Source organism: Protopterus annectens, chromosome 2.part0 (genome assembly GCF_019279795.1).
Source record: "Protopterus annectens isolate FY-2018-M chromosome 2.part0, PAN1.0, whole genome shotgun sequence".
NCBI classification, from domain to species: Eukaryota; Metazoa; Chordata; order Ceratodontiformes; family Protopteridae; genus Protopterus; species Protopterus annectens.
In genome coordinates, this window is record NC_056728.1 from 618,675,315 (window position 1) to 618,687,615 (window position 12,301).

Sequence of the window (12,301 nt, forward strand, 5' to 3'; positions counted from 1 at the left end):
TACATCCATAGAGATGTAAAAAACTTAAACGCATAGAATGAAGAAAACACACAATAACTAGTGTTAAGAAATAATAGTCTGATCATTAAATGCATTCTCTGGTTAATACCAACGTTATAGGAACGCATCTAGAGATCAGATATGGGAAGTATAAAACATTTCAAAAACATTTCAAAAAACGACACAACAAACCTACCTAAGCAGTTACAGTGTGCTTATCTATAAAACATATGCATCCAGAGTAAAACATTCAGCGGCGGTGTAAACACATGATCAGTATCATATAAGGGTGAGATACAGCTCTAACACTACATAATAAATATTATAAAAAATGTATATTGTGAAAATGTATAATTAAAAACTTTCTAAAAACTTTTATAACCCACCTAATAAATTATAACCAAAATTAAAACATCTCGTAATGTCGCTAAGACAGCGTACCTATACTGAGTTGCGACAGAGTGGTAGCAGCAACCTAATCAGAATGACACAGAATTCAAGAACCCTAGTTCGCCTCCATAAGCTTTTCCTTTAAAAAGTCCCTTGCTAATCAAACACCTAATGTCGCACACTTAATCTGTGCAACGGGTCCTTAATTACACAAGCCTCTAGGCACTCATATACAAAAAACTTGAACAGGGAAAAGCTCTGACAAACTTTATGTTATCCGGTCCACCAGTAACAATGGTTGTGCATCTAACGGTGTTGCAGTATAAAAAACAACACGTACTAAGCTGTTTAACTAAACGTCCTATAATCTGGGCTAAAGCATAACAAAGCATGACCTTCCGATAAAGACAACATCAGATGATCTATTCTCAAACCCTTACACTATCTAGTGTGACCCCTGAGAAAAACACACCCAACATGTAAGTCAGAGAGTAGCAGAGGAATAATATATTTGAATGGTACAATACACATACCAAAAAATATATGAGAATATAAAAAAATTCATATTAATTATGCATAAAAACAGATGTACACAATATACCTCTTAACTAAAAAGGGCAAGCCTGTGTTAATCAATATACCAAAAGCTAAGCATTAATTCAAACTCAGTGAAGCACAAGATGGTAAGATTAATATAAAGGCCAAACACAACAAGTTGGACAACTACAGAAATATATATTGGACAACTACAAAAATATATAAAATATAATATATTATCAAGTATCAGCACAAAAAGCACCAGGGTTTAATAAGGTCAAGCTCACAACAACTTATTGTTTAGGTCTGCACACTCTCCTCTTGGATTATACACCAGTTTTGGATCGAGACACAGATGTTGATAATGGCGTCAGTGCTCTGAACTTGACTGAGGACCTTGCTAAGTTAGAAGCTGAGTTGCTGAAGCTAAAAAAGCTTCAACTACAATGACAACATTTCGAGGCCTGCCTAGCTAAGAAAATTGTGCCTAGGGGCCTTAGAATTTTGAAAATGCCCACTACAGGTAATAAGTTTCCGGAGTTATTATGCCAATGGTAGAAACTTAACTTGGAACTGAGTTTCAGCTACATGAGACTTTTGATTAACTTTTTTGGTCCCAAAGAGTAAACTCTAAGGGATCAAGTGAATGCACTGTATGACAGAATTAAATTGAACTATTCTTGTAATTTGCTTGATTCAAGACTTGAAAGGGTCTTGGACAATGTTATGCTTTTCGAGAAACGTCTTCTGGAACAAAAGAAGAACAAGATTCTACGAGACTTAAGGGATTTTAATAATTGTAATGTCTTCACATGGCCTAGACAGCCGGTTGAGACAAGGAATGAGTGGTCTTTGAATCATGATACTAATGTTTCCATTTCTCAGTCTGGTAGTTAATCTGTCAATACATGTATTAATGATAAGTCGCAAAATGGAGGCCTACATGGCCAGAAACCTAGTGATAATACAGTTAACTCTGTTACACTTAGTAACCATGATCCTGTTACTGCTCCCATTGTCATTAATGATACGACAGTGGGTGTTAATGGCCGAGATGACAACTCGCTTCTGGATAAAGTTAGTGATGAGGTTGTTCGTAGGAAGACAACTAATTATGTGACACCTTCTACTTCGTATGAGAGTTTGGGAACTAAGGCTAGTATCCCTTTCCCTATAGCTCAACACACCTACACAGGCAGGCAACGTTCTGCCAGCAGAGGCAGACAGAAGAGGAAAGGGTCGGGGGGGGGAACAGCAGGGCCCGACCCTGAAGAAAATGTGGGAGAGGACCACGAATCGCTAATAATTAACATTTCGAAGAGGACTCTTACCCTATATGAGAAACAGGTGTTAGAGAAGGGTCTTAGTTTTATACCCAGCTGTAGGAGTAACTTAGTAGATTCCATCACTGATACTAAGCTTTTTATTAGGAATTTAGAACTGAAGATTGACTTCGGAGTTGCCCAAAATGTGAATAGTGTTCAGAGGTTTAAACCTACTAGTGTATATGTCCCACAATTGCATCCGTTAGTGGAAACTTTCTCTAAGTTAGTTGAGAATGATATTTATGAGTACTATGAGGACAGCACTAGGACACTTGGTAGAAATAACTTAAGCTATAAACAAAGGCAAGCATTGAAAACACTAAGGTCAGATAGCACTTTGGTATTTAGACCAGCAGATAAGGGGGGATCCATTGTTATTATGGACCTCTTGGATTACTGTAACTGTATGTATGATATGCTGGGAGAAGTGAAATTTTATAGTAGGGCCACAATGAAAGATGTCACTGACAAGGTCTTTCAAATATATGACATGTTGGATGACCTGGTAATGAATAAGTTGATAGATGATGAAACGTATGAATATCTTAAGGTTGAGAACCCTCGAATACCTATCATACAAGGCCTTCCAAAGGTCCATAAGTCTCTGAGTAAACCCCCCATGCGCCCAATAGTTGCTGGGCAAGGTTGGGCCATGGAACCTCTTTCGATTTATGTAGAATATTTCTTACGTCCCATGGTAGATTTGAATTCTGCCATCCTTAGGGATAGCAAACAGTTCCTGTTAGAATTATATGAATATACCAAACAATTGGATGAGAAACAAGAATATTTTTTAGTGACATTAGATGTCAGTTTGTTTACAGTGATCCCTAATGATTTGGGAGTCGCTAGTATTTCTGACTATTTACGCCGCAAGTCGCATTACAGCACTGAAAGGGTTGATTTGGTAGCATTGTTGCTGGAGACTATTTTGTATACCAACTTTTTCTTGTTTGGAGATGACCTCTATTTACAAAGAGATGGCGTAGCTATGGGCACGTCTTGTGCCAATAGCTACGCCAATCTCATTATGGCTAAATGGGAAGAAGATTTCTTGTTTCAGAATGAAGGTCTTATGGAGAATATTGGCCTATATAAGAGATTTGTAGATGACCTTTTTATGATCTGGCTAGGTGATGAAGAGAGCCTGTTAGCATGTTTTGAGTACGTTAATAGGTCTACGGAATTTCTGAAATTTACTTTGAATTATTCTCGTGAGCAGATCTCTTTCCTAGATGTTAATATTACTAGGCTGGATAGTGGACTCCTTAACACCTCCATACATCGTAAGTCATGTCACAAGAATACTTTCCTACATAGAGGAAGCATGCATCCCAAATATGTCTTTGATAACGTGATGAAGGGACAAATTATGAGAGCCTCCCGGCTCAATGCTTCTGAGGAGGGCTATTGCAGCGAAGTTAACTACCTGAGACGTAGATTTAATTCTAGGGGTTATGGAGCATGTAGGTTTGAACAGTTGGTGACAGAAGTGAATGGTATGAGATTAGATAGAGCTAGACCCTATTTTTTGGAACCAGGAGCACCTGGTGACACTCCATCTAATGTGACCACCAATGTTATTCGAGCCACTATGTTTTTTACAAGGGATGCCATGTTTATTAGAGAGACAATGGAGAAACATTGGGGTGTTTTGTTGTTAGATGATAAGATTGGGTCCTTAGTAGGTACTGCACCTAAGATTGTGTTTAAGAACAAGCCAAATTTGAAGAGGCTTTTGTGTAATCCCAGAAATGCCACCAATCCGAATATGGATGGATCACATGAATATAACACCAAACCTTGTGGCAGATGCAAACAATGTATGCACATAGACTCTAGGATGAGTTTCATACATCCCATTACCAGTTATGAGTTTAATCTATGTACTGCAACGGATTGTGGGAGTACCAATGTGATTTACTTAGCTAGATGTACTATGTGTCCCTCCTTCTATATAGGGAAAACCAATAGATCCCTGAGAGAGCGGATTAGGGAGCATATGTACCACATCCATATTGGATCTATGAATAATGCTCTAGCCAAACATGTCTTGACACTTGGTACTACACATAAGTTTGTTTTCTGTGTCCTCCAAGTTTTATCCAAGAACATAAGAGGTGGCGACATGGTGAATTTCACTTTAGAAAATGAATTGAAGTGGATTATTAGGTGCAGAGCCGATAAAGCCCCTGGACTTAATGATAAAGTCCAGATTAAACCAATATTAAAAAAGAGGAGCGTGTGTAGACCTAAACAATAAGTTGTTGTGAGCTTGACCTTATTAAACCCTGGTGCTTTTTGTGCTGATACTTGATAATATATTATATTTTATATATTTTTGTAGTTGTCCAATATATATTTCTGTAGCTGTCCAACTTGTTGTGTTTGGTCTTTATATTAATCTTACCATCTTGTGCTTCACTGAGTTTGAATTAATGCTTAGCTTTTGGTATATTGATTAACACAGGCTTGCCCTTTTTAGTTAAGAGGAATATTGTGTACATCTGTTTTTATGCATAATTAATATGAATTTTTTTATATTCTCATATATTTTTTGGTATGTGTATTGTACCATTCAAATATATTATTCCTCTGCTACTCTCTGACTTACATGTTGGGTGTGTTTTTCTCAGGGGTCACACTAGATAGTGTAAGGGTTTGAGAATAGATCATCTGATGTTGCCTTTATCGGAAGGTCATGCTTTGTTATGCTTTAGCCCAGATTATAGGACGTTTAGTTAAACAGCTTAGTACGTGTTGTTTTTTATACTGCAACACCGTTAGATGCACAACCATTGTTACTGGTGGACCGGATAACATAAAGTTTGTCAGAGCTTTTCCCTGTTCAAGTTTTTTGTATATGAGTGCCTAGAGGCTTGTGTAATTAAGGACCCGTTGCACAGTTTAAGTGTGCGACGTTAGGTGTTTGATTAGCAAGGGACTTTTTAAAGGAAAAGCTTATGGAGGCGAACTAGGGTTCTTGAATTCTGTGTCATTCTGATTAGGTTGCTGCTACCACTCTGTCGCAACTCAATATAGGTACGCTGTCTTAGCAACATCACGAGATGTTTTGATTTTGGTTATAATTTATTAGGTGGGTTATAAAAGTTTTTAGAAAGTTTTTAATTATACATTTTCACAATATACATTTTTTATAATATTTATTATGTAGTGTTAGAGCTGTATCTCACCCTTATATGATACTGATCATGTGTTTACACCGCCGCTGAATGTTTTACTCTGGATGCATATGTTTTATAGATAAGCACACTGTAACTGCTTAGGTAGGTTTGTTGTGTGATTTTTTGAAATGTTTTTGAAATGTTTTATACTTCCCGTATCTGATCTCTAGATGCGTTCCTATAACGTTGGTATTAACCAGAGAATGCATTTAATGATCAGACTATTATTTCTAAACACTAGTTATTGTGTGTTTTCTTCATTCTATGCGTTTAAGTTTTTTACATCTCTATGGATGTATAATGTAAAGGGAGAGCTTTTATGTTTGTATTGACGAGAATTTGGAGACACGTATTTTTAGAGTTGATTTCTTGCATTAGTGCACCACGAGTATTTTATAACTGTTCGCTTATTGGTTAGTAACTGACCAATACTTGGTGTATTAAGTATTTTTAAATCTGTATACTACCTGTTTGATTGTAAAGTCTGACGAAGCCTATGGGTGAAAGCGCTTACTTCAATAAATCACTACTACTTTTTACTTTGGTGATTTGAATGTTCTTTGAATTTTTGCTTATGTTACGAGTTGAAGTGCCATCAGGTGCCCACATTGGACTTTTATGACTGCTTTGTTATATCCTAGATCTAGTCATTACCAACATGAGTGACCGGTGTTCCACACCTGAAGTCAATGCCTCCTTGGTCCCATCCGACCATAAGCTAATCACCCTAGATATCCACATCCTGCCCCCAACCCCCATTAAGGAAACCACGGTAAAACATTTCTCCAAAGCTAACTTCATGCTTCTTAAGACAGAAGTGGTGAACTTCATGACACCCATACAGATGGACAATACAGTTACGACTACTGAATCCTACACAATTGCACTTTATAAGCACTTACACGAATGCATGGATCGTGCTATCCCAAACAGAACCAAGACACTATCCTCCAAAAAAGAAAGCCAATCTTGTGGTCCCCTGCCATAAACAAACTGTACAACAGAAGGAAGAAACTGTTGCAAAAGAGAGTAAAATCCCATGAGTGGAGGAGCTCCCTGGTTAGCCTCAGTAAGAAGCTGCGATCCCTGATAAAATCCTCCAAAGCTAGTTACGAAAGCAAAATCACTACTGATTCTAAAGACAACCACAAAGCATTCTATAGCTATGTCAAGAATCTCAATTGCAACACTCAGATCTGCTTTGAGTTACAGCACAATGGCACTAAATATACAGACCCAACTGATATTTCCAACATCCTGGCAGATAGGTTCAGTGCTATCTTTACCCCCCTCTCACCCTCTAAAGGGCCCATCTCTATACCAGAAGAACGCAAAGTTCCTGCAATCACGGCTGCACAGGTAAAAACTACACTCTCCAAAGCCAAGAACACAGCATCCATGGGACCAGACAACATCCCAGGCTGCGTTCTACATGAACTACAGAACGAACTGGCACCCAACCTAAGTACCATTTTCAATCATAGCCTCACCTCAGGCTTTGTGCCCACTGAATGGCACACAGTGACAGTTATCCCACTCCACAAGGGGGGAGCCACCACGGACCCTGGGAATTACCACCCCATTAGCCTGACAAACCTGGTCTGCAAGGCCATGGAATGTATCATCATGAAACTTATAAACAAAGACATTGGTAATCTACAAACTCTGGACCCCACCCAGTTGAGGTTTGTAAAAAGCAGATCATGTCTCCTAAACCTGATAGGCTTCTTTGAAGCAGTCACCAAAGCCGTAGACGAGGGTAAGGTGGTTCACACCATCCCCCACTCTGGAATTATAGATAAACTCACTAAACTAGGTATAACTCCCTATATCACAAGATAGGTTACCAACTGGCTCACTGACAGAACCCACAATGTGAAAGTAGCAGACTCCAAATCCGACCTCAGACCAGTGACAAGTGGATTACCACCGGGTTCAGTCCTGGGTCCTCTCCTGTTTGGTATCTACTTCTCTGAAGTACAGGCTAACACAGAAGGTCTTTGGCTAATGAAGCTCACAGATGACTGCAAACTAGGAGCATAATCGAAACTCCTAGTGATGTGGACTTCCTACAAAATGGCCTCACTGAGACAGATGCCTGATGTCAAAGCCATGGCCTCAAGCTCAATGCCAAAAAGTGCATTGTCATCCCCTTTGGTAAAAACTCTGTACCCATGAACTACAATATAGGCAGTAGTATACTTAACACTGAAAGTGTGATAAGAGACCTTGGGGCACAGGTGGGCAGTAGTCTCCCTTTGATAATCACATCACCACAGTAGTCAGGAAATCCTTCGACGTGGCATACCTCATCACAAAGGGTTTCTCATCCAGAAAAAAAGAGGTTATTGTTCCCCTCTACTCATCACTCATTAGACTCATTATAGAGTGCAACGCCCCTTTTGGTATGTACCTCACAAGACATACCTCTCAACTGTACAGATTTTCGCAGAATGTCCAGATTTTTGCCTCATATTTTTGGTGTGTTCCTCCTAAAATCTGTACTTTTCTGGTAAACAGTTGAGGATTGAAGTCATTAAATAATGACAAACATTTGAGTTTAAGACTCCAGATCCTCCAGAAAATTCATGCTAATGCAAAACCTATTACTCTATCAACTTTCTACATTTGTAATAGCAATATTTAACTTCTGTCCCTATTTGTCCTCCCATCAGTTTAGGCTTTGTCCAGATTTTTTGCTCTAAGAGGTTGAGAGGTAGATCTACAACTGGAAAGGCCGCAGAAATACCTCACAAAGAGGATTACTGGCCTCAAACAGATGCCCTATGCAGACCGTCTAAAAAAAACCCAGCTTTACTCCGTCGCATATCACCTACTCAGAGATGATCTCTGCCTAACATACAAAGCTATGTCAAACCCAGAACTGTTGGACATGCTCCACTTAAAGAAATCTCAGTCCCTCTGAGCTACACGCTCTAGGGACCTAAACCTTGTCACCACAATAAACAGAACATGCCGGGGGGATAGATTCCTGTCCCAGAGACTTCCCATACTCTGGAATAAACTACCTATCTATATCAAACAAAGCTCCTCATTAGCACGCTTCAAGAAAAATCTTTATGATTGGATGGGAAATAGGAAATTCACCCCGGGGATCACTTCTGTGGCTCTGCTCGACAGTGGCACAGGAAAATAATTTTCTTGGGTGGCAAAAGCCAGGGTACCTTTTTGGCTGGGCTTGTATAGGCCCTAGGGCCGATAGCCTAGTACCTACCTATGAACCTATGAACCTATAAGTATATATATGTCTACATGTACATACACATGTATACTCATACATATCTCTGTATACACATCTGTATAGTGCAACATATATATGGCCATGTGTACATCTCTTCATATGTATGTATATATATATATATATATATATATATATATATATATATAGATATAGATATACGTATATGTATATATAGCTATATATGTATGCACATCCTATGTTCACAGATATACATACTTATGTTGGCATATATGAAGATATCTATAACTATATGTGCATACATATCTATTCTGATATACCTACTACTGTCAATATATATGTAGATATCCATACATATATGTACATATGTATCTCTATCTGTATATGTGTAGACATATATAGTTCTGTATATGTATATATCTGAGTGTTTATATGTATATATATATATATATATATATATATATATATATATATATATATATATATACATATATATATATATATATATATATATATATATATATATATATATATATATATATATATATATATATATATATATATATATATATATACATATATATATGTACATATACATATCCATCTATGTATGTCGATATGTATATGTGTTTATATATATATATATATATATATATATATATATATAAATGGCTAATTATATATACATGTATGTTAACCATATGCCCTGAACATGGAGTGGAGCCCTACCTCAGCCCCAATAGTCCCAACCTCTTAGTGCAAGGGGATGTCAGGTATGTATTGCAGGTATATTTGTAGACTATTGCTACTGTAATAGGGATTGTCTTCACAGTGGTGTGTGTAGGAGGTCACATCTGCTTTTAACATGTGCGCCATTGGCTACTGACAGACATCCTAAGGACATCATAATACAGTACCACTCCTAGCACAGTAATGCTCCTGTGGACTACAGCAGAGATATGGCCAATATATGTGGACAGTCTGACACACTCTGGACAGTCCAGAGGTATACACAGAACACCTTAGTGCAAGACACATGGATCAAGCCTGACATTGTGGATGTTAACAGCCATGTAGATGGGTATATCACGTACATACTGATATACATTTGCCCCCATAGTTTATGCATTCACACACCCCTGTCTGTCCTGACACATAACCACTGGTACAGAGGTGCCACATATTACCCACTAGTTAGTGACATACATCTGTACAGCATCCTACTGCTTTGTCTGACATACATGACTGTTATGGTGGGCCAGCAACAGCACATCTGGCATGTTTCTGGACATGACATCTCACTGGGTAAATACACTAAGCTGCTAGGCATGTAACAAAGCACTGTGCAGGCTACAGGCAGACTGGCTCAACACTGGCCTACATTTCCTATGGGGAAATACACATGTACCTGCATATATAGCAAGCTCTACAGGCATGTCACAACACAGAGTAACAGACACCTGTGTGAAAGTGCATAACCACAACCAATGTGAAGACAGCCACAGCCACATATGGTAAGCTAGCATAATATTACAGTATATGGACTATCTGATCAACACTATCCTTATATGTGCCACTCACACACAAACCCTACATATACTGGGCTGCTACACAGTGTGGTCCGATGCCTGTCTGTGGTATGGGACATGTGTGTGTTTGGGTAATATACAGTGGAGCAGCATGTAACATCAGATAGAACAGGACCAAGAACAATGACATCTACCACAGTCTGTACACAGGCCAAGGTACATATTCACAATATACACACTGTTGATAATCACCATAAGTACACAGACCTCAGTACTGTACACACAACCACAGAATGTCCAGGTTATACCATCAAATATAACCCCTGCTATGCATAACATGTGCAGCAATCTGATATTTCACTGGTTTGTTATCAGATATGATGTCAATAAATATGGTGTACAGCACATATGCACCTCTTACTGCATGACATATGTACAAAGGTTGACAGAGTTGTGGCTGGAGGCACAAACACAGGGCCAATATTGAAATGTTGCTGTGATAATCTCATACATTTACTGTTGCAACAGGATTTGTTGCAATATATGTCCTATGAGGGATATGAAGTTAGTAACTCTCATGGCTGTCACCATCTACTGACTGCAATCCTCACACTACCTTCTTCAGTATCTCAGATAGGTGCTCTGTGGGTAACACAAGAAACAGAAGGCACCACACACTGCCTAATCTGCAGATGACCCTACAGATGGAAGTTTCCTCATAAACATAGCACTGACATGACAGGTATTAAAACATGTAGGACAGCCATATCCACACACACCCTGTTAAACCAACATTACTCCAAATGCAGTATAACAGCGCTTACAGTCTGTAATCAAGTCAGGCACATCTCCCTCCTGTGTGTTGGCCTGTTTCCACAGTGTATGTTGTTGGAGGTAAATCCCCAATCTATCTGTGATGCTGTTTGCCAAACAACAGATATAGTTCCTGCTCATAGTGAATGAAAAGGCCCAACACCAACATGATGTTCCTAGATATTGGAGTGTGCTTCCATGCAATTGGCTATGGGAATGCTACCACAGCTGTTCCACATGCAATCAACTAGAGGAGGGCTGCAATTCATGCAGATGCCATCAGCTGATCATGAGCATCACTTACAATACACATGCTGCTGCCTAAGCAATGCGAGTGTAAGTGTCCACATCCACCAGAGAGGGAGTGAGAGAGGCAGACAGAGGCAAAGATAAGTCAGGGGAGGGTGGGAGAGTAAAACTTAAACATGTTTGTGTCACACACCTACCAGTACAGAGTATCAAACCCCTGACTGACTATGTATTACTATCACATGTCTATGCAGGTATTGGATGTGCCACATAGGTTACATGGTGAAGAGCCCTCCAAACATATATGTGATGGTGAGTGACATCTGCAACAGTGGTATGGTAGCTATACAGTAGGTGTAGTACACATGCCTGCCACATGAACAGGTGTCAATGTCAACATAGCCACACTCTTACAGGGACCCACACACATTGGCACACTTGGCAGGGTCAGGAATACAACTCATCACTAGTTAGATTGCCACAACACAGTACTGTGCAGGTACTACATGCACCACAGGGGTTATACAGAGGTTATATGGGCAAAGGGTATGTGGAGGTGTCTGACATCAGACAGCATGCTTCAGTATGCCAATGGGGGCTGTAGTGAGTGTGAATGTGGTCATAGGCATCATACACCACACACACAGACACAGTGTGCCAGTACTGACATGCATGGGTGCATTGCTTCAAGGGTGTGTAGTGGTCGGCTGTGCCAGATGGCCATACAAGGCTAGGTGATGGGTATACCTTGGCATCAGGCCAGATGACAATGGTCTGCAGTGTGGCTCAGGGGTGTAGTGTCTGGACTTACCAACACGGGTGGGTATTGTATTCACCATCCAGTCACCTGGGTAACTATTGTGTGTGACCATTGCTGTGCATTGCTTGCCATGTATGTGTTCCTTAGTCCATGACATCGACGGTGTCTGGGATGTGCACAACTCCCACATGCATGTACACTGACATGTGGAACTGTACCTGGGGTGTCTGGCCCATATTGTGTACACAGATTATTGTCATCAGATCTGCCAGTCGTGGCCTCATGTGGCAGGA